Consider the following 26,118-nt stretch of genomic DNA (forward strand, 5'->3'; position numbering starts at 1 on the left):
CACTACTCACTACTCTGCACTCACTACTCTGCACTCACTACTCACTACTCTGCACTCACTACTCTGCACTCACTACTCACTACTCTGCACTCACTACTCACTACTCTGCATCCACTACTCAGCACTCACTACTCACTACTCTGCACTCACTACTCACTACTCTGCACTCACTACTCACTACTCTGCACTCACTACTCTGCACTCACTACTCTGCACTCACTACTCTGCACTCACTACTCTGCACTCACTACTCACTACTCACTACTCTGCACTCACTACTCTGCACTCACTACTCACTACTCTGCACTCACTACTCACTACTCTGCACTCACTACTCTGCACTCACTACTCACTACTCTGCACTCACTACTCTGCACTCACTACTCTGCACTCACTACTCACTACTCTGCACTCACTACTCACTACTCTGCACTCACTACTCACTACTCTGCACTCACTACTCTGCACTCACTACTCTGCACTCACTACTCACTACTCTGCACTCACTACTCTGTACTCTGTACTCACTACTCACTACTCTGCACTCACTACTCTGCACTCACTACTCACTACTCACTACTCACTACTCCGCACTCACTACTCTGCACTCACTACTCTGCACTCACTACTCACTACTCTGCACTCACTACTCTGCACTCACTACTCTGCACTCACTACTCTGCACTCACTACTCACTACTCACTACTCTGCACTCACTACTCTGCACTCACTACTCTGCACTCACTACTCACTACTCTGCACTCACTACTCACTACTCTGCACTCACTACTCTGCACTCACTACTCACTACTCTGCACTCACTACTCTGCACTCACTACTCTGCACTCACTACTCACTACTCTGCACTCACTACTCACTACTCTGCACTCACTACTCACTACTCTGCACTCACTACTCTGCACTCACTACTCTGCACTCACTACTCACTACTCTGCACTCACTACTCTGTACTCTGTACTCACTACTCACTACTCTGCACTCACTACTCTGCACTCACTACTCACTACTCACTACTCACTACTCCGCACTCACTACTCTGCACTCACTACTCTGCACTCACTACTCTGCACTCACTACTCTGCACTCACTACTCTGCACTCACTACTCACTACTCTGCACTCACTACTCTGTACTCTGTACTCACTACTCACTACTCTGCACTCACTACTCTGCACTCACTACTCACTACTCACTACTCACTACTCCGCACTCACTACTCTGCACTCACTACTCTGCACTCACTACTCTGCACTCACTACTCACTACTCTGCACTCACTACTCTGCACTCACTACTCTGCACTCACTACTCACTACTCTCACTACCCTGCACTCACTACTCTGCACTCACTACTCACTACTCTGCACTCACTACTCTGCACTCACTACTCTGCACTCACTACTCACTACTCTGCACTCACTACTCTGCACTCACTACTCACTACTCTGCACTCACTACTCACTACTCTGCACTCACTACTCACTACTCTGCACTCACTACTCTACACTCACTACTCACTACTCTGCACTCACTACTCTGCACTCACTACTCTGCACTCACTACTCACTACTCTGCACTCACTACTCACTACTCTGCACTCACTACTCACTACTCTGCACTCACTACTCTGCACTCACTACTCACTACTCTGCACTCACTACTCACTACTCTGCACTCACTACTCACTACTCTGCACTCACTACTCACTACTCTACACTCACTACTCTGCACTCATTACTCTGCACTCACTACTCACTACTCTGCACTCACTACTCACTACTCTGCACTCACTACTCTGCACTCACTACTCTGCACTCATAACTCTGCACTCACTACTCACTACTCACTACTCTGCACTCACTACTCACTACTCTGCACTCACTAATCACTACTCTGCACTCACTAATCACTACTCTGCACTCACTACTCTGCACTCACTACTCTGCACTCACTACTCACTACTCACTACTCTGCACTCCACTCACTACTCTGCACTCACTACTCTGCACTCACTACTCACTACTCTGCTCTCACTACTCTGCACTCACTACTCTGCACTCACTACTCTGCTCTCACTACTCACTACTCTGCACTCACTACTCACTACTCTGCACTCACTACTCTACACTCACTACTCACTACTCTGCACGCACTACTCACTACTCTGCACTCACTACTCCCTACTCTGCACTCACTACTCACTACTCTGAACTCACTACTCACTACTCTGCACTCACTACTCTGCACTCACTACTCTTCACTCACTACTCTGCACTCACTACTCACTACTCTACACTCACTACTCACTACTCTGCACTCACTACTCACTACTCTGCACTCACTACTCTGTACTCACTATTCTGTACTCACTACTCACTACTCTGCACTCACTACTCTGCACTCACTACTCTGCACTCACTACTCACTACTCTGCACTCACTACTCTGCACTCACTACTCACTACTCTGCACTCACTACTCTGCACTCACTACTCTGCACTCACTACTCACTACTCTGCACTCACTACTCTGCACTCACTACTCTGCACTCACTACTCACTACTCACTACTCTGCTCTCACTACTCTGCTCTCACTACTCTGCACTCACTACTCACTACTCTGCACTCACTACTCACTACTCTGCACTCACTACTCACTACTCTGCACTCACTACTCTGCACTCACTACTCTGCACTCACTACTCACTACTCTGCACTCACTACTCTGCACTCACTACTCACTACTCACTACTCTGCACTCACTACTCTGCACTCACTACTCACTACTCTGCACTCACTACTCTGCACTCACTAATCACTACTCTGCACTCACTACTCTGCACTCACTACTCTGCACTCACTACTCTGCACTCACTACTCACTGCTCACTACTCACTGCTCACTACTCACTGCTCACTACTCTGCTCTCACTACTCTGCACTCACTACTCTGCACTCACTACTCACTACTCTGCTCTCACTACTCTGCACTCACTACTCACTACTCTGCTCTCACTACTCTGCACTCACTACTCACTACTCTGCACTCACTACTCACTACTCTTCATCTCACTACTCACTACTCTGCACTCACTACTCACTACTCTGCACTCACTACTCTGCACTCACTACTCACTACTCTGCACTCACTACTCACTACTCTGCACTCACTACTCACTACTCTGCACTCACTACTCTGCACTCACTACTCTGCACTCACTACTCACTACTCTGCACTCACTACTCTGCACTCACTACTCACTACTCTACACTCACTACTCTGCACTCACTACTCTGCACTCACTACTCACTACTCTGCACTCACTACTCACTACTCTGCACTCACTACTCTGCACTCACTACTCACTACTCTGCACTCACTACTCACTACTCTGCACTCACTACCCTTCACTCACTACTCACTACTCTGCACTCACTAATCACTACGCTGCACTCACTACTCTGCACTCACTACTCTGCACTCACTACTCTGCACTCACTACTCTGCACTCACTACTCACTACTCACTGCTGACTACTCACTACTCTGCACTCACTACTCTGCACTCACTACTCTGCACTCACTACTCTGCACTCACTACTCACTACTCTGCTCTCACTACTTTGCACTCACTACTCACTACTCTGCTCACACTACTCTGCACTCACTACTCACTACTCTGCACTCACTACTCACTACTCTGCACTCACTACCCACTACTCTGCACTCACTACTCTGCACTCACTACTCACTACTCTGCACTCACTACTCACTACTCTGCACTCACTACTCACTACTCTGCACTCACTACTCTGCACTCACTACTCTGCACTCACTACTCACTACTCTGCACTCACTACTCACTACTCTGCACTCACTACTCACTACTCTGCACTCACTACTCACTACTCTACACTCACTACTCTGCACTCACTACTCTACACTCACTACTCTGTACTCACTACTCTGCACTCACTACTCACTACTCTGCACTCACTACTCACTACTCTGCACTCACTACTCAGCACTCACTACTCACTACTCTGCACTCACTACTCTACACTCACTACTCTGCACACACTACTCTGCACTCACTACTCTGCACTCACTACTCTGCACTCACTACTCTGCACTCACTACTCACCACTCACTACTCACCACTCACTACTCTGCTCTCACTACTCTGCACTCACTACTCTGCACTCACTACTCTGCACTCACTACTCACTACTCTGCTCTCACTACTCTGCACTCACTACTCACTACTCTGCTCTCACTACTCTGCACTCACTACTCACTACTCTGCACTCACTACTCTTCATCTCACTACTCACTACTCTGCACTCACTACTCACTACTCTGCACTCACTACTCTGCACTCACTACTCACTACTCTGCACTCACTACTCACTACTCTGCACTCACTACTCACTACTCTGCACTCACTACTCTGCACTCACTACTCTGCACTCACTACTCACTACTCTGCACTCACTACTCACTACTCTGCACTCACTACTCTACACTCACTACTCTGCACTCACTACTCTGCACTCACTACTCACTACTCTGCACTCACTACTCACTACTCTGCACTCACTACTCTGCACTCACTACTCACTACTCTGCACTCACTACTCACTACTCTGCACTCACTACCCTTCACTCACTACTCACTACTCTGCACTCACTAATCACTACGCTGCACTCACTACTCTGCACTCACTACTCTGCACTCACTACTCTGCACTCACTACTCTGCACTCACTACTCACTACTCACTGCTGACTACTCACTACTCTGCACTCACTACTCTGCACTCACTACTCTGCACTCACTACTCTGCACTCACTACTCACTACTCTGCTCTCACTACTTTGCACTCACTACTCACTACTCTGCTCACACTACTCTGCACTCACTACTCACTACTCTGCACTCACTACTCACTACTCTGCACTCACTACCCACTACTCTGCACTCACTACTCTGCACTCACTACTCACTACTCTGCACTCACTACTCACTACTCTGCACTCACTACTCACTACTCTGCACTCACTACTCTGCACTCACTACTCTGCACTCACTACTCACTACTCTGCACTCACTACTCACTACTCTGCACTCACTACTCACTACTCTACACTCACTACTCTGCACTCACTACTCTACACTCACTACTCTGTACTCACTACTCTGCACTCACTACTCACTACTCTGCACTCACTACTCTGCACTCACTACTCAGCACTCACTACTCACTACTCTGCACTCACTACTCTACACTCACTACTCTGCACACACTACTCTGCACTCACTACTCTGCACTCACTACTCTGCACTCACTACTCTGCACTCACTACTCACCACTCACTACTCACCACTCACTACTCTGCACTCACTACTCTGCACTCACTACTCTGCACTCATAACTCTGCACTCACTACTCTGCACTCACAACTCACTACTCTGCACTCACTACTCTGCACTCACTACTCTGCACTCATCACTCACTACTCTGCACTCACCACTCACTACACTGCACTCACTACTCTGCACACTCACTACTCTGCACTCACTACCCTGCACTCACTACTCTGCACTCACTACTCTGCACTCACTACTCTGCACTCACTACTCTGCACTCACCACTCACTACTCTGCACTCACTACTCTGCACTCACCACTCACTACTCTGCACTCACCACTCACTACTCTGCACTCACTACTCTGCACACTCACTACTCTGCACACTCACTACTCTGCACTCACTACTCTGCACTCCCTACTCTGCACTCACTACTCTGCACTCACTACTCTGCACTCACTACTCTGCACTCACTACTCTGCACTCACTACTCTGCACTCACTACTCTGCACTCACTACTCTTCACTCACTACTCTGCACTCACTACTCACTACTCTACACTCACTACTCTGCACTCACTACTCACTACTCTACACTCACTACTCTGCACTCACTACTCTGCACTCACTACTCACTACTCTGCACTCACTACTCTGCACTCACCACTCACTACTCTGCACTCACCACTCACTACTCTGCACTCACTACTCTGCACACTCACTACTCTGCACTCACTACTCTGCACTCACTACTCTGCACTCACTACTCTGCACTCACTACTCTGCACTCACTACTCACTACTCTGCACTCACTACTCTGCACTCACTACTCTGCACCCACCACTCACTACTCTGCACTCACTACTCACTGCTCTGCACTCACCACTCACTACTCTGCACTCACCACTCACTACTCTGCACTCACTACTCTGCACACTCACTACTCTGCACACTCACTACTCTGCACTCACTACTCACTACTCTGCACTCACTACTCTGCACTCACTACTCTGCACTCACTACTCTGCACTCACTACTCTGCACTCACTACTCTGCACTCACTACTCTGCACTCACCACTCACTACTCTGCACTCACCACTCACTACTCTGCACACTCACTACTCTGCACACTCACTACTCTGCACTCACTACTCTGCACACTCACTACTCTGCACACTCACTACTCTGCACTCACTACTCTGCACTCACTACTCTACACTCACTACTCACTACTCTGCACTCACTACTCACTACTCTGCACTCACTACTCTGCACTCACTACTCTGCACTCACTACTCACTACTCTGCACTCACTACTCACTACGCTGCACTCTGCACTCACTACTCTGCACTCACTACTCTGCACTCACTACTCTGCACTCACTACTCTGCACTCACTACTCACTACTCTGCACTCACTACTCACTACTCTGCACTCACTACTCTGCACTCACTACTCTGCACTCACTACTCTGCACTCACTACTCTGCACTCACTACTCTGCACTCACTACTCACTACGCTGCACTCACTACTCACTACTCTGCACTCACTACTCACTACTCTGCACTCACTACTCTGCACTCACTACTCTGCACTCACTACTCTGCACTCACTACTCTGCACTCACTACTCACTATTCTGCACTCACTACTCACTACTCTGCACTCACTACTCACTACTCACTACTCACTACTCTGCACACACTACTCTGCACTCACTACTCTGCACTCACTACTCTGCACTCACTACTCTGCACTCACTACTCACTACTCTGCACTCACTACTCACTACTCTGCACTCACTACTCTGTACTCACTACTCTGCACTCACTACTCACTACTCTGCACTCACTACTCACTACTCTGCACTCACTACTCACTACTCTACACTCACTACTCTGCACTCACTACTCTACACTCACTACTCTGTACTCACTACTCTGCACTCACTACTCACTACTCTGCACTCACTACTCTGCACTCACTACTCACTACTCTGCACTCACTACTCACTACTCACTACTCACTACTCTACACTCACTACTCACTACTCTACACTCACTACTCTGCACTCACTACTCTGCACTCACTACTCTGCACTCACTACTCACCACTCACTACTCACCACTCACTACTCTGCACTCACTACTCTGCACTCATAACTCTGCACTCACTACTCTGCACTCACTACTCACTACTCTGCACTCACTACTCTGCACTCACTACTCTGCACTCACTACTCTGCACTCATCACTCACTACTCTGCACTCACCACTCACTACCCTGCACTCACTACTCTGCACTCACTACTCTGCACTCACTACTCTGCACTCACTACTCTGCACTCACTACTTTGTACTCACCACTCACTACTCTGCACTCACTACTCTGCACTCACCACTCACTACTCTGCACTCACCACTCACTACTCTGCACTCACTACTCTGCACACTCACTACTCTGCACACTCACTACTCTGCACTCACTACTCTGCACTCACTACTCTGCACTCACTACTCTGCACTCACTACTCTGCACTCACTACTCTGCACTCAGCACTCACTACTCTGCACTCACCACTCTGCACTCACCACTCACTATTCTGCACTCACTACTCACTACTCTGCACTCACCACTCACTACTCTGCACTCACCACTCACTACTCTGCACTCACTACTCTGCACACTCACTACTCTGCACACTCACTACTCTGCACTCACTACTCACTACTCTGCACTCACTACTCACTACTCACTACTCTGCACTCACTACTCTGCACTCACTACTCACTACTCTGCACTCACTACTCTGCACTCACTACTCACTACTCACTACTCTGCACTCACTACTCTGCACTCACTACTCACTACTCACTACTCTGCACTCACTACTCTGCACTCACTACTCTGCACTCACTACTCACTACTCACTACTCTGCACTCACTACTCTGCACTCACTACTCACTACTCACTACTCTGCACTCACTACTCTGCACTCACTACTCACTACTCTGCACTCACTACTCTGCACTCACTACTCAGCACTCACTACTCTGCACTCACCACTCACTACTCTGCACTCACCACTCACTACTCTGCACTCACTACTCTGCACACTCACTACTCTGCTCATTCACTACTCTGCACATTCACTACTCTGCACTCACTACTCTGCACACTCACTACTCTGCTCATTCACTACTCTGCACATTCACTACTCTGCACACTCACTACTCTGCACACTCACTACTCTGCACTCACTACTCTGCACTCACTACTCTGCACTCACTACTCTGCACTCACTACTCTGCACTCACTACTCTGCACTCAGCACTCACTACTCAGCACTCAGCACTCACTACTCACTACTCACTACTCACTACTCACTACTCTGCACTCACTACTCTGCACTCACTACTCTGCACTCACTACTCTGCACTCACCACTCACTACTCTGCACTCACTACTCTGCACTCACCACTCACTACTCTGCACTCACCACTCACTACTCTGCACTCACTACTCTGCACACTCACTACTCTGCACACTCACTACTCTGCACTCACTACTCTGCACTCACTACTCTGCACTCACTACTCTGCACTCACTACTCACTACTCTGCACTCAGCACTCACTACTCTGCACTCACTACTCTGCACTCACCACTCACTACTCTGCACTCACTACTCACTACTCTGCACTCACCACTCACTACTCTGCACTCACCACTCACTACTCTGCACTCACTACTCTGCACACTCACTACTCTGCACACTCACTACTCTGCACTCACTACTCACTACTCACTACTCTGCACTCACTACTCTGCACTCACTACTCTGCACTCAGCACTCACCACTCACTACTCTGCACTCACTACTCTGCACTCACCACTCACTACTCTGCACTCACTACTCTGCACACTCACTACTCTGCACACTCACTACTCTGCACACTCACTACTCTGCACACTCACTACTCTGCACACTCACTACTCTGCACACTCACTACTCTGCACACTCACTACTCTGCACACTCACTACTCTGCACACTCACTACTCTGCACTCACTACTCTGCACTCACTACTCTGCACTCACTACTCACTACTCTGCACTCACTACTCACTACTCTGCACTCACTACTCACTACTCTGCACTCACTACTCACTACTCTGCACTCACTACTCTGCACTCACTACTCTGCACTCACTACTCACTACTCTGCACTCACTACTCACTACTCTGCACTCACCACTCACTACTCTGCACTCACTACTCTGCACTCACTACTCTGTACTCACTACTCTGCACTCACTACTCTGCACTCACTACTCTGCACTCACTACTCACTACTCTGCACTCACTACTCACTACTCTGCACTCACTACTCTGCACTCACTACTCTGCACTCACTACTCACTACTCTGCACTCACTACTCACTACTCTGCACTCACTACTCACTACTCACTACTCTGCACTCTGCACTCACTACTCTGCACTCACTACTCTGCACTCACCACTCACTACTCTGCACTCACTACTCTGCACTCACTACTCTGCACTCACTACTCTGCACTCACTACTCTGCACTCACTACTCTGCACTCACTACTCTGCACTCACTACTCACTACTCTTCACTCACTACTCACTACTCTGCACTCACTACTCACTACTCACTACTCTGCACTCACTACTCACTACTCACTACTCTGCACTCACTACTCACTACTCTGCACTCACTACTCTGCACTCACTACTCTGCACTCACTACTCTGCACTCACTACTCTGCACTCACTACTCTGCACTCACCACTCACTACTCTGCACTCACTACTTTGCACTCACTACTCTGCACACTCACTACTCTGCACACTCACTACTCTGCACACTCACTACTCTGCACACTCACTACTCTGCACACTCACTACTCTGCACTCACTACTTACTACTCTGCACTCACTACTCACTACTCTGCACTCACTACTCACTACTCTGCACTCACTACTCTGCACTCACTACTCTGCACTCACTACTCTGCACTCACTACTCTGCACTCACTACTCTGCACTCACTACTCTGCACTCACTACTCTGCACACTCACTACTCTGCACACTCACTACTCTGCACACTCACTACTCTGCACACTCACTACTCTGCACACTCACTACTCTGCACACTCACTACTCTGCACTCTCACTACGCTGCACACTCACTACTCTGCACTCACTACTCTGCACTCTCTACTCTGCACTCACTACTCTGCACTCACTACTCTGCACTCACTACTCTGCACTCACTACTCTGCACTCACTACTCTGCACTCACTACTCTGCACTCACTACTCTGCACACTCACTACTCTGCACACTCACTCTGCACACTCACTACTCTGCACACTCACTACTCTGCACACTCACTACTCTGCACTCTGACTACGCTGCACACTCACTACTCTGCACACTCACTACTCTGCACACTCACTCTGCACTCACTACTCTGCACTCACTACTCTGCACTCACTACTCTGCACACTCACTACTCTGCACTCTCACTATGCTGCACACTCACTATGCTGCACACTCACTACTCTGCACTCACTACTCTGCACTCACTACTCTGCACACACTACTCTGCACTCACTACTCTGCACACTCACTCTGCACTCACTACTCTGCACTCACTACTCTGCACTCACTACTCTGCACTCACTACTCTGCACTCACTACTCTGCACTCACTACTCTGCACACTCACTCTGCACTGTGCCCGCCGCCGATATCATGGAATCTTCCACCACACTTTCTAAAACTCTATAGTCCCGCCGATATCATGGAATCTTCCACCACACTTTCTAAAACTCTATAGTCTGAAGCATAATAGGCACAGGACCAAAAGAAGGGTAGACATTTGCTTAAAATAATCTTATTGTATTTATGAGAAGCAAAAGCGAGACTGTGAAATGTGCTGAATATCAGTTTGTTACGAATCAACAGAGTGGAGTTAGAGAACCAAGAAATAGTCATTTAGAATCCGGGTTAGAAGGAGTTGAGGATCAACAGGCGCGAAACAGCGTGGTGGGCGCGCACGAGACGCAGCGTGAGCGTGCACATCAGCTGAAGATCGCTGGAGAAGACACCGAGCCTGCCTGACTCGCTGCGGAGGGAAAGAGCCCGGTGAGTGGGGATAGAGGGGAGGCGGCAGAGAGGGAGTGGGCAGAGAGGGAGTGTATGTGTGCATGTGCGTGTGTGTGTGCGTGTGTGTGCGTGTGTCTTCTGTCTGTGTGTGTCTGGTGTGTGCCTGCCTGCCTGCCTTTGTGTGTGCGCGTCCACAGACCCTGGTCGGCTCGTGCACCGCTCTGTACTCCCTTGCGAGCTTACTCGGCGACAATAGTTCTCGTTGCCGAGACCTAAAAATTCCTGTGACTTAATCTTATAGTACTCCTATATTACTCCTGAATAAAAGGAGTAACTCTTAAAAAATAACTCTTGGGGCCTGACCAAGATGGCGGACTGGTGAGTCGCACTTCCCGGCGGCTCCCCGCTCCTGGCTCTTTCATTCAGTCATTTTAGCGCTTCAGACCCTGAGAGAGCTGTTACTGCCAGTGGAGCTGTGAGAAGCAGTGAAGGGGCAGTATCGGAGGGTACACAGCGGGGCTGGGGGCCCCGATCGGCGCTTTTAGACAGCCCGGAGTCACGGAGCAGTGGCGCAGGAAAATGGCACCTGGACCCAACAACATCTGCCACGTATAGCCACCTCCAGGGAAGCAGTAAGGAGGCCCCGCCAGCGACATACACAACAGGCGGCTGCGAGATGTCGACGGCCGGGCGAGCTTGGGAGCACGACACTGTCGCAACATCCAGGCGGAGAGACTCAGGCCCTGGTGGTCAGCGAAGCGGACAGGATCGCGCTTGCAGCCGGGAGTCCCGCCGTGAAGCAGCAGGAAGCTAGGCCGACGTGTGGTGCGGGATAGGGTTCGGACAGGGTCGTCGCCTGGCGGAGGCACGATGGAACCTGCCAGAGGTGCCCAGAAAGCAGTGGATGTTGTAACTTGCCCCGGGTGGGCCTGCGTTTGCGGCTCACCACCTACAGGAGACCATCCGGCTCAAAGTGACAGCGCTGGGCCTACTGGTGGGCCCAACACATCACATCGGTCTGAGGGTCAAGAGTGAGGCCTTCCATTCTTGGCAGCCTACAGACCTGAGAGGACTGCATCTGCAGAGACGAGAAGCGAGACAGAAAGGGAGTTGGCATCTACGAGAAACCCTGTTGCGTAGGGAGGGAGTGACTCAACAAATTTGCGAATGCATTATCGACTACTTAGCGTTGAACAACACCCCAGACACTCCTCTAGCTACTTCATGGGGGGGCGCTTAAAGCGGTGGTGCAAAGGGAACCGATTGCAATCTCAGCAGCAGAAAATAGGGAGCGTAAAGACAAGCGAGATCTCCTTATGGCACAAGTGCTGGAGCTGGAAAGGGTCCATGGCTGGACAGGAGAGCCAAGGGTCTGGCGCCAATTGAAGACGGCAAGGGCACAATTGGAAGGGCTCGACTTAGATAGGGCCGAATATGCGGCCCTCAGGCTTAAGCACTCCTACTATATCGGAGGAGACAAGACAGGCGGTATGCTGGTGAGTAAGCTCAGGGCTCACACCCAGCAGATGAGAGTCGAGGCGCTCCAAAATGCAGGAGGGGAGAGGCTAGAAAGCGATGCCAAAAATGCGGGGGCTTCCAGGAATTTTACTCGACCCTTTATCGAAGGGACCCCCGACCGAGTACTGAGATTGACTCCTACTTACAAGGAGCAGGCACAACAGCATTGAACAGGGAGGGGGCAGAGACCTTAGACGTACCGATCAGGATAGAAGAAGTGATAGGGGTGATTTCTCGCCTCAAGCTTCTGAAATCGCCGGGGCCGGACGGTTTCTTGGCCGTTTTTACAAGCCCTTTTGCCCGCTTCTAGCCCTGGTTTTGACACTGCTTTTTAACTCCTTTACAGGTCCGGGAACAATCCCTCCTGATATGCTGGCGGCCGCTATAGTGGTGCTCCCCAAACCTGGGAAGGATAAAACTCAATGCGGCTCCTACAGCCCGGTATCCCTCCACAATATCAACTTAAAGCTGTTCATTGGGGTTTGGCGGCTAGACTGGGTCCCTTGATGCCCGGCGTCATTGAACTGGATCAATCCGGTTTTATACAAAACCGACAGAGCAGTGACAACACCAAATGCATTCTCCACCTTGTAGATAAAGCCCATCGTACGAAGATGGATGCTCTCTTACTGTCGGTTGATGCCGAAAAGGCATTCGACAGAGTGGACTGGGGCTTCCTGGATAAGACTCTCGCCCACTTTGGTATTCGGGGCTCGGTTCAGGGCTCGGGTGGCGAGCTGTTACAGTGCGCCCACAGCGACAATTAGTGTCACAAGGGTATCATCTGGCCCTTTTGAGATGCACCGGGGCACGAGGAAAGGGTGCCCGCTTTTGCCCCGCCTATTTGCAATTTATATTGAACCACTGGCTTAGAAGATAAGAGATAACCCCCAAATTCGAGGCATCCCTTTTGGCAGGGAGAGACATTCGTGAGCTTATACGCCGATGACATCCTTGCGACCCTTGAGCAGCCAGAGCAATCAGTGCCGGCATTTCTACACGAACTGGAGGCCTTTGGCCAGGTCTCTGGTTTCCGGGTAAATGTGGGAAAGTCCATGACTCTTCGGGTGGGCCGTAGAGGGGTGGGGGGCCTCGGTGGGAGGGGTGGAGCCCTTGGGAACCTATAGCCTGGATCTGGGACTGGATCTGGCTCCCTCCATACCACAGACGGTCACCCTCAATAAGAAAGACCTTCAGCACTGGAAGCAGCATCGACTGAAGCTGCTGGGGCGCGTCACTGCAATCAAAATGTCTATTCTCCCTAGGGCTCTGTATTTATTCCAGACACTGCCAGTCTGGCCCCCATCAGGACTCTCCAAAAACTACAGCATACAATACACCAGTTTGTATGGGCTGGGACGCGACCTCGCCTCCGTAGGGACCTTGCATATCGGCCGCCAGAGGAAGGAGGTTTGGGGAACCCGAATATGTTAGAATATTTTAGAGCAGCGCAGCTCAGATACTTAGTAGAGTGGACTAGACCGGAGTCTGAGAAGAGGTGGTTGTTCCAAGATAGGGCGCTGGCGAAACTCTCCCTGTGGAAGGTTCCCTTCCTGAAGAAGGCGGATAGACCACTAAATTTTAGGGTCTCGCCCAAAACGGATTCCTTACTGCGAGTATGGGAGGGGTGGCCATCAGGAGAGGGTTGACATCCTTCCCCTCACCTATAACTCCCTTATTTGACAACCGGGAGTTCAGACAGGAGACGGAGGAGGGAGCGTTCTCGGCATGGCAGGACTCGGACTGCAAGGCAGCGGGCACTTATTTGATCTGGATGGGATCCTCCCATTTTCGGAGGTGCGACAGGTGTACACCATTCCAGAATCGGAATGGTTCTAATACTTCCAACTCCGCCACTGGCTCGTCCAGTCAGTAGTGCGGCCTAAGGTAAGCAGGACCCTCACAAAATACGAAAAGTGGTTGGTGACGAAACATACCGACAAGAAAATTATCTCGGAATTATCTCGGAATTGTACAGCATGCCAAGACCCCCAGCCCCTTCACGACCCACTGCCGGCCAGAAATGGTGGGAGAGGGAATTGGGGAGGGAGCTAACAGAGAGGAAATGGAGGGACATATATTATAGGGCCAATCACATGGCACGCAACACCGCTAGCAGGAAATCCACGCTCAAAGTAGCCACCTACTGGTATTTGACACCAGCCTGCTTGCATAAAGGGAATCTGGACTGTAGTCTGATGTGCTGGCGAGGCTGCGAGGAGGAGGGCACTTTAATACACCTAGTATGGGGCTGACGGGTTACTGGACCAAGATATTAGAAGACACTGATAGATACAGCGGTTCCCAGCTTACAAGGGTGCAAGAGGTTGGAGCTCGGCTGGCGCAGGAATTACTGCCTGACAGCTAAGACAGTCCTGCGATTAGCTCAAAGGGAGTACTATATGGCCATTAAAACAGCCAAGAGCGAGTGTTTTGCTGGGAGGATTGCATTGGCCCGGAACAACAGCAAGGAGATCTTTGCTATTGTCCGTAGCTTTCTTTCCCCTTATGCTGAACAAAGTGCGCTACCTATATCATCTGATTGGTGTGAGGAGCTATCGACCTTTTTTGCCGACAAGGTTCTGAAGATCCAGGAGAATATTGGCACTCCCTCCGGACAGGGGGAAAGCCCTCCCCCAAGGTGGTCCCCGATCCTGCCAGCAATCTCTGCCCTTTTCACCTCATTTCGTCCCACCTCTGAGACAGATATCTTAGCCATTCTGGGATCTCTCAAGTCGGGCTCTCCGGCGGATCCCTGTCCAACGCGAGTCTTAGCAGGTATAGCTGAGGCAGTTTGCCCAGCAGTTGTAGCCTTGGTTAATTCTTCCCTTGTGACTGCCCATGTACCCACCCAATGGAAGCGGGCCAAATTACTACCCCTTCTGAAAAAACCCTCACTGGACCCCCTGCTGCCGGCCAATTATCGGCCTATCTCACTTCTGCCAGCATTGGCCAAAGTCTGCGAGAAGGTGGCCTTTAGGCAACTGGAGACGTTTGTTGAAACATCCGGGGCACTTCACCCAACTCAGTCAGGCTTCAGAGCTACCTACAGCACTGAGACTGCTCTGGTGGAGGTTTCGGAGGCGATCAGGGAGTGTCTCGATGGGGTTGGTAGGGGGGCTCTGGTGTTACTAGACTTATCTGCCGCCTTCGATACAGTTCCCACCAGCGGCACTTGGCTAGGCTCTCTGCAATTGGGATCTCGGGCTCGGTCTGGGACTGGGTTAAATCCTTTTTGGACTCCCGCACGCAGCAGGTCTGCATGGGCTCCTGTGTCTCATCAGTTAGAAGCCTGTCCACTGGGGTTCTGCAAGGCTCAACGCTGAGTCCCCTGCTGTTTAATGTCTACTTAACACCTTTGATCTATCTAGCTGAGGGACTCGGCGCAAAAGTCATGGCATATGCTGATGAGACACAGCTGCTTTTTACCTGGGGGAGCATGGATTTGAACACACTGGGGGCACAGATGTGCCTCACCGCTGTTTTTCACTGGATGGCTCACGCCTCCCTCAAATGTAATGAGGATAAGTCGGAGGTCCTCCTATTTGGCCAGTTCCCCGCAGATTTCAGACACCGCTTGTGGCTGCCTAACCACCCTAGGCCGCAGTCCGAGGGCGGGCTTGTTAAAAATCTGGGGGTCTGGTTTAGTGAGGACCTGCGTTTCAGCGATCAGGTAAGGAAACTGTCGGGAGCTTGTTTTGGGACTCGGCGCAAAAGTCATGGCCTATGCTGATGAGACACAGCTGCTTTTTACCTGGGGGAGCACGGATTTGAACACACTGGGGGCACAGGCGTGCCTCACCTCTGTTTTTCACTGGATGGCTCAAGCCTCCCTCAAATGTAATGAGGAGAAGTCGGAGGTCCTCCTATTTGGCCAGTTCCCCGCAGATTTCAGACACCGCTTGTGGCCGTCTAACCACCCTAGGCCGCAGTCCGAGGGCGGGCCTGTTAAAAATCTGGGGGTCTGGTTTAGTGAGGACCTGCGTTTCAGCGATCAGGTAAGGAAACTGTCGGGAGCTTGTTTTGGTGCTCTCAAAACGCTTAGCAAAAATTTCCCCCGCCTCCCGCGAGTAGCTAAAGAGACTATTTCCCGCGCCCTGATTTTGTCCAGGCTGGACTACGCCAACGCTTTGTATACTAGTCTGCCTGGATATCTGTTGCATAAGCTTCAGATTATTCAGAACGCTGCAGCCAGGCTTCTTTTCAATGCCTCTAGGAGATCTAGCGCGCGACAATTCCTACAGGAACTGCACTGGCTGCCGGTAGCTCAGCGGGTGCAATTCAAAGCTATTACTCTGGCTCACCGCGCTCTTTATGGGTTGGGTCCCTCATATCTGAGGAAACGTTTCTCTTTTTATGTGCCAAACCGCCTTTTGCGCTCGGCTTCCCATCGTCGGATGATTATTCCTCGCTTTCGCAGAGTGCGCTTGGGGGGCCAGTCCTTGGCTGTCAAAGCTGCGGAAGCTTGGAACTCACTCCCTTCTGCCCTTCAATTTACTCAGGAGTTCCAACCCTTTAAAAAGCATCTAAAAACACACCTGTTCAGCAAACTAAACTAATTTGGCTTTCACCCTTCCCCAGCTCTCTATCGCGCCAGGACACTCCAGAGTAACAGTGCGTGTTACAAATTCATTATAACATATAACATAACATGTAGTGCTGGGACTACCTAACCCTCTAACTTACCCCCTGAAATCCATACTGAGGAAACAAATGGGGCTAGCTCTAGGGGCGGCAGTTCAACACATCTTATCATATTGGGGACGCAGACTCGACCATCATACACAGGTGGTTACATAGGCTGTGGTACATCTTAGGAATGGAAAAGATCCATGCTTCCATTACTAACCCCGTCAAGGGATTGCAGACACTTTGGCGTCCCCCTACTGTCCCTGCTGGCTACGGAGATGAATGAGGTGACATGCCCGAAATACCTGCGACTTCTCCGACCCACGCAGCCGCGGGAGACATGAGAGGCAGCCTGAATGGCCATTAGTTTAGCGCTCCTTGCACAAGTCATGGTGGGGACAAGACTTAGGCACACCAGTTCGGGGGTGGGAGAGGGAGGGGGGGGTGGTTGGTATGTTAAATGTTTGACATGGATGCAGGAGGCATACCTCGCAATATGTTTTGGCAAAAGAACAACCCCACGGCCGCGCTCTATGGGCACTCGAGTGCCTCCCAATGGACGAGTTTGATTGTTCGCTCAGACGGGAGGGGGGATATATTTTGTTTTGAGTACAGGGGTGCCCAATATGTATGTGGTTTCCTTCTTGCAAAATGTCAATAAAACAAAGTTAAACATAAAAAATAACTTGAACTTTAATTCATAAAACTTTGGGCCATATGTATCATTACTGGAAATAGCAATTACCTAATTGCGATTCTCTGCAAATCTCAATTAGAAAATCGCTATCCCTAATGTATGAAACTCCATGAGATTTATATAGCAATTCCTAGTGGTTCGCAAATTGACCTACCTCATTAATATTAATGAGGTAGGTAGCAATTTGCGACCCATTAGGAATCGCTAAATTCAAGGGGTTGGTGGCCTGCTGGGGTCAGCAGACCGCCATGTGCTTGATTGCTTTTATATAAAACAATCTTTTTTTATGCAGTCCGTTTTCCTTAACCCTTTGTGTGCCGTCCAACGTCACGGTGGGCGTATGCGGAGGACGGCCAGGGCCGTCCTGACCACGCCCTGTCATAAGTCACCCGCACCGCGGCGGAATTCGCGCCAGGATCAACGGGTTAAAGGAAAACGGGTTGCGTTTAAAAAAGAAAAATGAAAAGTATTTTTTTCTTTTTTAAGAGCAGGCAGTGGTTGGTGGGACCACTGCTGCATCTAGAAAAACGTTTTCGCTACCATTCCCAAAGGTGAAGAGCTCTCCTGTGAACCCCCTTCCTATTTGCGAATGGGTTACCACCTACTTGCAGTGGAAAAATGTGAATGCTTTGTGGCCCCATTTCAGTCGCAAAACATTCTTACATACCACTACGATTCGGTATTAGGAAGGGACCCCCTAAACACGTACCTTCCTAATATTGAATCAGTATGTATCGGTAATTCCAAATTGTGATTTGGTAACATGTTGCCGAATCGCAAATTATAAATTCATTCATACCAAAATGCATTTTACCTGTCGCAAACGTCATGATTAGTTTGTCACTGACAAAATGAACGTGACCACATCGGTGATGAGCACAGCGGTAATACCACCTACCAATTCCAAAAATTCTTTATTTCGGCCACATGGGCCATAAAAGATGCAGTAAAAATACATATAGATAAAACACAATATATACAATAAAAATCCTACTGGACCTGCAATGTTAGAAAATACAAGGTAATATGAATTAACCAGACATTTTCTTCCTTATTATCCATGCTGCCATTAAGAATTTGGAAACCGCAAACACAATGTGGCCCAGGGTGTTAGTTTTCATAACCCTGTAGGCCTGTAAATACTTCCTGAAGCCCAGGTTCCGACATAGAGGAGCTAACCAGCGCCTCCTCGGGCTCCGGTAGGCATGGCAACAAAACATTATGTGCAAATCGTCTTCATCATTAGCTTTACAGCATGGGCAGAGCTTGTCACCCCCTAGCGTCCATACCACCTTCCCTTTTCTATTGGTTATACTCAAAGCCACTAAATTTATGAAATCTCCATTGTTTTCCTCATAATTACAGGTTAGGCACATTTGCCATATAATCCATCATCAACTTCATAATCTGCAGATTTTATAAAGAAATAGTTTCTAGATCAAATGGATCAAAAATTACTGAAAAGGCAGCAACGCATGTTGAGAGCAATAGAAAGACCATTGAACATTTGGACTGGTCACTTTTAAATTGCTTATCGAAGTGTTTGAGTGTTAATCTCGAACTAATGAGGTGAAACCTCTGCCCAGTGTTAACATATTTAGAAATGACAAAATAATGAAGTAATAGTATTTAAAAAATGGGCCGCATTAAGCCGCATGACTTGCGTTTTTGATCCTGCATAATTTAGGCAACCCTTCCTCACAATTTGTTCCTCTCCTGACGCATAATTCCAGTGGCCCCGGTTATGCCTCTCTCTAGGTACTGAATGTACACAGACCTCTTCAAATTGGTATCAATTTCATTACAGAAGATAAACACTATCCATAAAACGAATATTGTAAACAAACCTCATATTTTGTCAAAGTTTAAAAATACATTACAGCAAAAAGGAAAAATCTAAAATTTATATTTTCGTACTGAAATGTGCAAGTAGATGAAAAATTGCACGGTGGTGTTAGGACAACCCCAAATTAGTAAACAGGCAAAGATGGAACGGAAAGTTATTGTTAATTTGAAACCCTAAAGGTTGGGGCAAGAATGGAATACATCTCTCAATGAAAGAATATTAAAAAGGAAGGAAGGTTTACAGACAACACCCTTTCCAGACCGGTCCACAAAACAAATTAACAATATGATTTATTTAGATTTTTTCAGACTTTGGGGATTTTGTGCAATTATTTAGATCCTTCAAAATTGCCCTTTTCCTACACCAGAGTCCTATGGCGCTTAATGCGACATACCTTAACATCTAAAATAACACAACAACATACAAACTAACATAACATCACGCAATGACCCTAGAACCATGGCACTTCTGGTGGATAACTATATACAATTGTTTTGCAGTTTTATATAGCTTTAATTTGACACGAAGGGTTTGAAGCGCTTTACACGAGCACCAGTTACATGATAAAAGGACACGTTCTGAACATCATCACGTTGGCTTCGAAATGTTGAATATTATTTCGCCCTCAATCTTTTCCAAGCAGTCATACATGTGTGTGAGTGAACGGAAGTTACTTACAGACCCAGGGCATGGCTGTCACTCGTTGATCCTCGGAGGCCGCATCTGCGGGTCTTGCCCATTCACCGAGGGGCCGGCCTGCTTTAAGCCGCAACTGGCATTTCCCTCTCCCGTTTCCATGGTTCGCGCAGCATCTGAAAGCCAGAAGCGAGAGGCGGCGCCGCGAACACCCGATGGGATTACGTCTTCCTTCCCGGGGCCTGCCCGGGGGCTATTTATTGGGCCAGCTCGCTCCCCCCACGGGTGCTGTTCAATGGTCCGCGCCGCACGCGCGAGCTTGCCCGGCTTGCTGCACCGGTCTGCAGGTTCTCTTGAGTTCGGATGGTCTCTTCCTGGCTGCGAGCGGCTCGCGGACTCACGCGTCTAAGACCTCTGGGGGAGGGCGTGGCTTACCGCGAGCGCTCGGCTGTGCGCGCAAACATTTTCTGAAAGGATTTAAAGAAAGGCGTGTCTTTGAGGACTGGAATTGTGTCGCTCTAAACTGGATCTGGGTACAGGGACATCCTTCTGTGCTGTGAGCAGGGCTTTAAGTGGGAGAAAAAAACTGGGGGTGCTCTAAAATGGGCGGGGCAAACCACGCAAAGGGGCGTGGCCAATCCAAGTAGGGGCGTGGTCTAAATCAAGATAACTAGCATTGCGTTAGGGCTGGGGCAGGATCACGCCGACTAGTTCCTCTCTCTGCGTTTTAATTGTTGCTTGATTACACTGCAGCCTTGACGCTCAGTGTGAAAAGTCAGAGCAGGGTTGTGCTGGAGCAGGCTGCCTGTGGTAGTCTCTCTCCTAATCATCCCATAATGTGAAGGCTGGCACCACGAAGACTTTGCACCTGCGCTGCATGAAGGGAAATCCTGAGAGAAAATGGCTCTCTTTAAAGCCGCGTTCCTCCTACAACGCGGCTCACCTGGCATGCTCACTACCTCCGCCGCTCAGTAGTGAGCAAAATGAGCATGCGCTCATCGATGTGCATGCTCTCACTGCAGTCGAGGGAAAAGAAAAAAAGAAAACGAACTACCTTTGGAGGACTGAAAATAGTGCCTGATAGAGATCCGTTTCGAGGCCCCCTGAAAATCAGTGCCAGTGCTCAGACCCGGACAGACCCGGCCCACTTAAAGCCCTGTACTAAACATGCAACACAAACCGTGCTCTGCCAACCAAAGCTGAGTGAGCAGTTACATTAAACACCTTATATCAGCAATAACGTGTTGCACAAAGTACATGAAACAAATGCACTAAGCCTAAAATACCAATGACATATGTCAAAGTAATATAGCACACATTAGCTTTGTTTGAGTGCCTAGATGCGGGGGCCTTTTTTGTGTGTCCTTGGCAGGGAAAGTTTCATTTACTATCCAGTGCTTCAAACGGGCATGTGCTCTCCCGCACAGAGTGCCCACACTTTTGTAAGTTGAAGGGGAGAGAAAGAGTACCTGCACTTCTCAGCAGTGCTGCAATATTTTTTATGCTAGAGTACCAGCACTTCGCAGCAAACATCCGTTCTGTAGGTAGTAGGTACGTGAACTTTCCTATTTCCATGAAATCAAATGGAGTCCCCTAGCACAACAAAACTCCTGTCACCACCCCACTCCTGTCCCAACGGGCAGGTGCACAACTTTGCATTTCCTCATACGCTGTCAATCCTTTTAAAAATGGTTGTGAGGAGGTTGGCTTATGTTATGTTAAATAATTTATACCGCGCACGTACACCGAGACGGTTTCTTGGCGCTCATAACAGACATAACAAACCAGGGCCAGGGGATCATACTGTTCCAGCTTTGAAAAGAAAAGTTTTTAATGGCTTACCCCATCTCTGCGCTGTTAATGAAAGGATCGCAGGCACAGTTGGAAGGGTGCTAAGTGACTAGATCCGAAATAATTGTGAAACTGTCTAAACCTAGGCAGAAATACACTTGGTGAAAGGAACCACCCAAATGTACTTTTCATTTTCGTTGCAGCCGGTACGGAAGTGCGAAGCAGTTGCAGCAGGTGGGGGCAGAGGGAGGGGTGACTTTGGTTTTTCGGCTGACGGTATGAATGTGCCTGCACATTGTTTTTCGAGTGTCTGCCCAAATTATGCTCATCACTTTATATAAAAAAAATATGGCGAAGGAAGCACACTCGTATGTTTGAATAATATTTGAGGGTATGTTGTTGTGCCTTTCTGATCCGAGACAAAAAACACAGTAATTAAATGAAAACGCTGTTCCATTTGGACACACTGCCTTTGGGGTAGTTTTGTGATCAGTTATGGAGATTGGAATGCAAGGCTAAGAAACGCTTCTTCACATGGACAAAATTAATTCCAAGGGCTTTTAGATGATCCCGTGCCAGTTACCACGCAGTTGCCTACTGCTCGTCTTCCTGCAAGATGGAGTTGTGACCCTGTGACACTGCTACTCCTGGCTTCTGCTGCTGAGTAGTGGGGGCGAGCAGGGCCGGTTCTAGGATTTTTGGGGCCCGGGCAGAAAGGGGATGTGCGAGGCCCCTCTAAATTGCACAGACATGTTACATTCAGGCCCTGCACTTTGAAATAAGCTTACAGGGCATACTTTCAGAGCAGGTCGTGGGAATAAGTTTCACATACTCATTGAAGTATGTTTGCATGTTAGTAGCTGAAGGCTCTCAAGCTGCTTTATGCAGGACCCCTGGTGTGCTGCAACGCCTCCCTGTATGCCTACCACAAGCATGTCGTCCACAGCTCCTCAAGAGCTGAAAGAAAGTTGTTTATCATTTGAAGGCTTAAACGTGAGGGATGTGGGGTGTCCTGCAGTGCCTCTGAGTGGGCCGCGGGAGACTAGATCCCCAGGTACAGGCAGTGATTAGCCCTGGGAGAGGCCCTTTGTTCCCTGAGCATCGCAGTGATGGTGTAGCGCTGCGAGGCCCATGGGATGAGGCGCTCCTTCCCTGTACCTCGCAGTAATGGCAGTGTGGCGACTGGCGATTCCCGGGGAAGTGCGTCCCTGCTCTTATTATTTCCAGACCTGCACATGATTGCGATGTCCTGGGCCTCGCAGCGCTACATCAGTCTTAGATGTGCGGTCCCCCCCCCCCGTTGGTCGGGTGTGCAGGGGGCCCTGGGCAGCTGCCCACACTGCCAATGCCTTGCGCCGGCCCTGGGGGCGAGGAGACTGGAGAGGGAGTGTTGTGAATTCGGGGACAGCGCGACAGCTACTGTAAAAGTGAAAGCGCTGTAAGGGGCCCTGTTAAAAAGTAAGAAGTCAGTGCTTCTGAAGTTGTCGGTGAGCATGGGCACATCATGTGCATGCTCTCACTGCAGTCGAGGAAAAAGAAAAAGAAAACGGACTACCTACCTTTGGAGGCCTGAAAACAGAGCCCGATAGAGACCCGGTTCCAGGCCCCCTGAAAATAACTGCCGGTGCTCAGACCCGGACAGACCCGGCCCACTTAAAGCCCTGGCTGTGAGCCTTGGGGAAACCTGCTCCAAAACACCGACTCTAAACAAGTCATTTGCCACGAGGAACAGCTATTTGTTTAAGGTGGATTTCATTTCAAATATTAGAATTTGAAAAGCGCCCTCCCATTAAAAAGTCCAAATGTTTGGCAAAAGTATAGCCCTGGTTTTGTTAAAGGCGATCTATATCTAGAAAAAAACATTTAAAAGATGAGAATGGCTTTTTGTTTTGGTTTCATTTTTTAATATTTATGAATTCATTTTGACGCACATTTTTGGCTAATTCTGAAATGTGTTTGAAACAAAAATGTTAAAATCATCAAAACAAATGAATACACTAGGTGGTGACATTTTCGCACTTTATCTTCTGTGCGCTGTATACTTTTATCTGTATGCCTTTGCCCTTTTAATGGTCATGGGTTGAATGGAGCCAGTTCTGGTTGCTTAGTGGACTATTGCGTCCACTGCAGAGGCCTGTGTTCGACATCATGGTCACAAGTTCAAATCCCAGGGGTCCACTCAGCTTTTCATCCTCCTGAGGTCGATAAAATAAGTACCATTGAGTTGGGTAACAATAAACATCTGTTATTCAGCGCCTTGATACCCTAGGGTAAACATGCCCTTTACAAATGAACATATATCTTATGTTATTTCAATTGAAGATACGTTGTCTGTCATCGCAGTGCACTCCCAAGCCACTGCACTCTACTCTGCACCGCTCTACTCTAACCCACTTCACTCCACTCCTCTCAACACACTACTCTATTACATTGCTACTCTACTGTGCCCACCGCACTCCATGCCAGTCCAATATAAGCTACTATGCACAACTGCACTCTACGATGCTCTACTCTATGCCTCGACACTCCACAGCACTTCACTCTGCTATGAAACAGTCTACTGTTCGCCACTCTATTACCCTCTGTGCCATTCTTCTCTACACCACTCTACACCCCTGCAATCTACCCTGCGCCACTCCATCTCACTGTACTCTACACCATTCCACTCTATGCAGATACTTGACCACATGGCCCAATGAACCATCAACATCAGTACAAGTAAGAAACATTGGAACAATAATGGACTTTGCTCTCCCCGTGAACCCTCAGGTTAACTAAGTGGATAAATGTGTATTTCAGGACTGTCCGGGACTTGTCTTGAACACAAGCAGGTACTTGGGCACAGATTGATGGCAGGGTAGAACAAGCATTTGCAATGCACTACGTCTCGCATTTGCGAGAGTTTGAGCTATTGGCATTGTAAATGACAATGCCATTTATTGAAAAAAAATGAAACATGGAAGTAGTGCGTAAACACAGACTTTGCAATTATAGTCATTGCTTACAAGAAGCAAGGCTTGCTGATGACAGGCAACACTGTTACTCATGCTGAAGACAGGAGACACTGTCACTCATGCTGAAGACAGGAGACACTGTCACTTATGCTGAAGACAGGAGACACTGTCACTCATGATGAAGACAGGCGACACTGCCACTCATGCTGAAGACAGGAGACACTGTCACTTATGCTGAAGACAGGAGACACTGTCCCTCATGCTGAAGACAGGCAACACTGTCACTCATGCCGAAGATAGGAGACACTGTCACTCATGCCGAAGACAGGAGACACTATCACACACTGTCACTCATGCTAAACACAGGAGACACTGTCACTCATGTTAAAGACAGGCAACACTGTCACTCATGTCGAAGACAGGAGACACTGTCACTCATGCCAAAGACAGGAGACAGTGTCACACACTGTCACTCATGCTGAAGACAGGCGACACTGTCACTCATGCTGTAGACAGGAGA

The 26,118-nt window shown here is 49.0% G+C and overlaps 1 protein-coding gene across 4 annotated transcripts in view; it reads right to left on the reverse strand.

Annotated features, from left to right (window-relative positions):
* Nucleotides 1-26,118, reverse strand: part of LOC144798386 (toll-like receptor 2) — a 394,865-nt gene that overhangs the window by 187,681 nt on the left and 181,066 nt on the right. For 3 of the 4 annotated variants that reach the window (XR_013603527.1, XM_078669228.1, XM_078669227.1), the window contains exon 1: nt 20,896-21,230. The exons of the other annotated variant lie outside the window; for it this stretch is intronic. The gene's annotated coding sequence lies outside the window, so the exon portion shown is untranslated. Of the gene's footprint in view, nt 1-20,895; nt 21,231-26,118 lie in introns of those variants that run through there. 4 annotated transcript variants of the gene reach the window in all.

This window comes from Lissotriton helveticus, chromosome 12 (assembly GCF_964261635.1).
Source record: "Lissotriton helveticus chromosome 12, aLisHel1.1, whole genome shotgun sequence".
NCBI classification, from domain to species: Eukaryota; Metazoa; Chordata; class Amphibia; order Caudata; family Salamandridae; genus Lissotriton; species Lissotriton helveticus.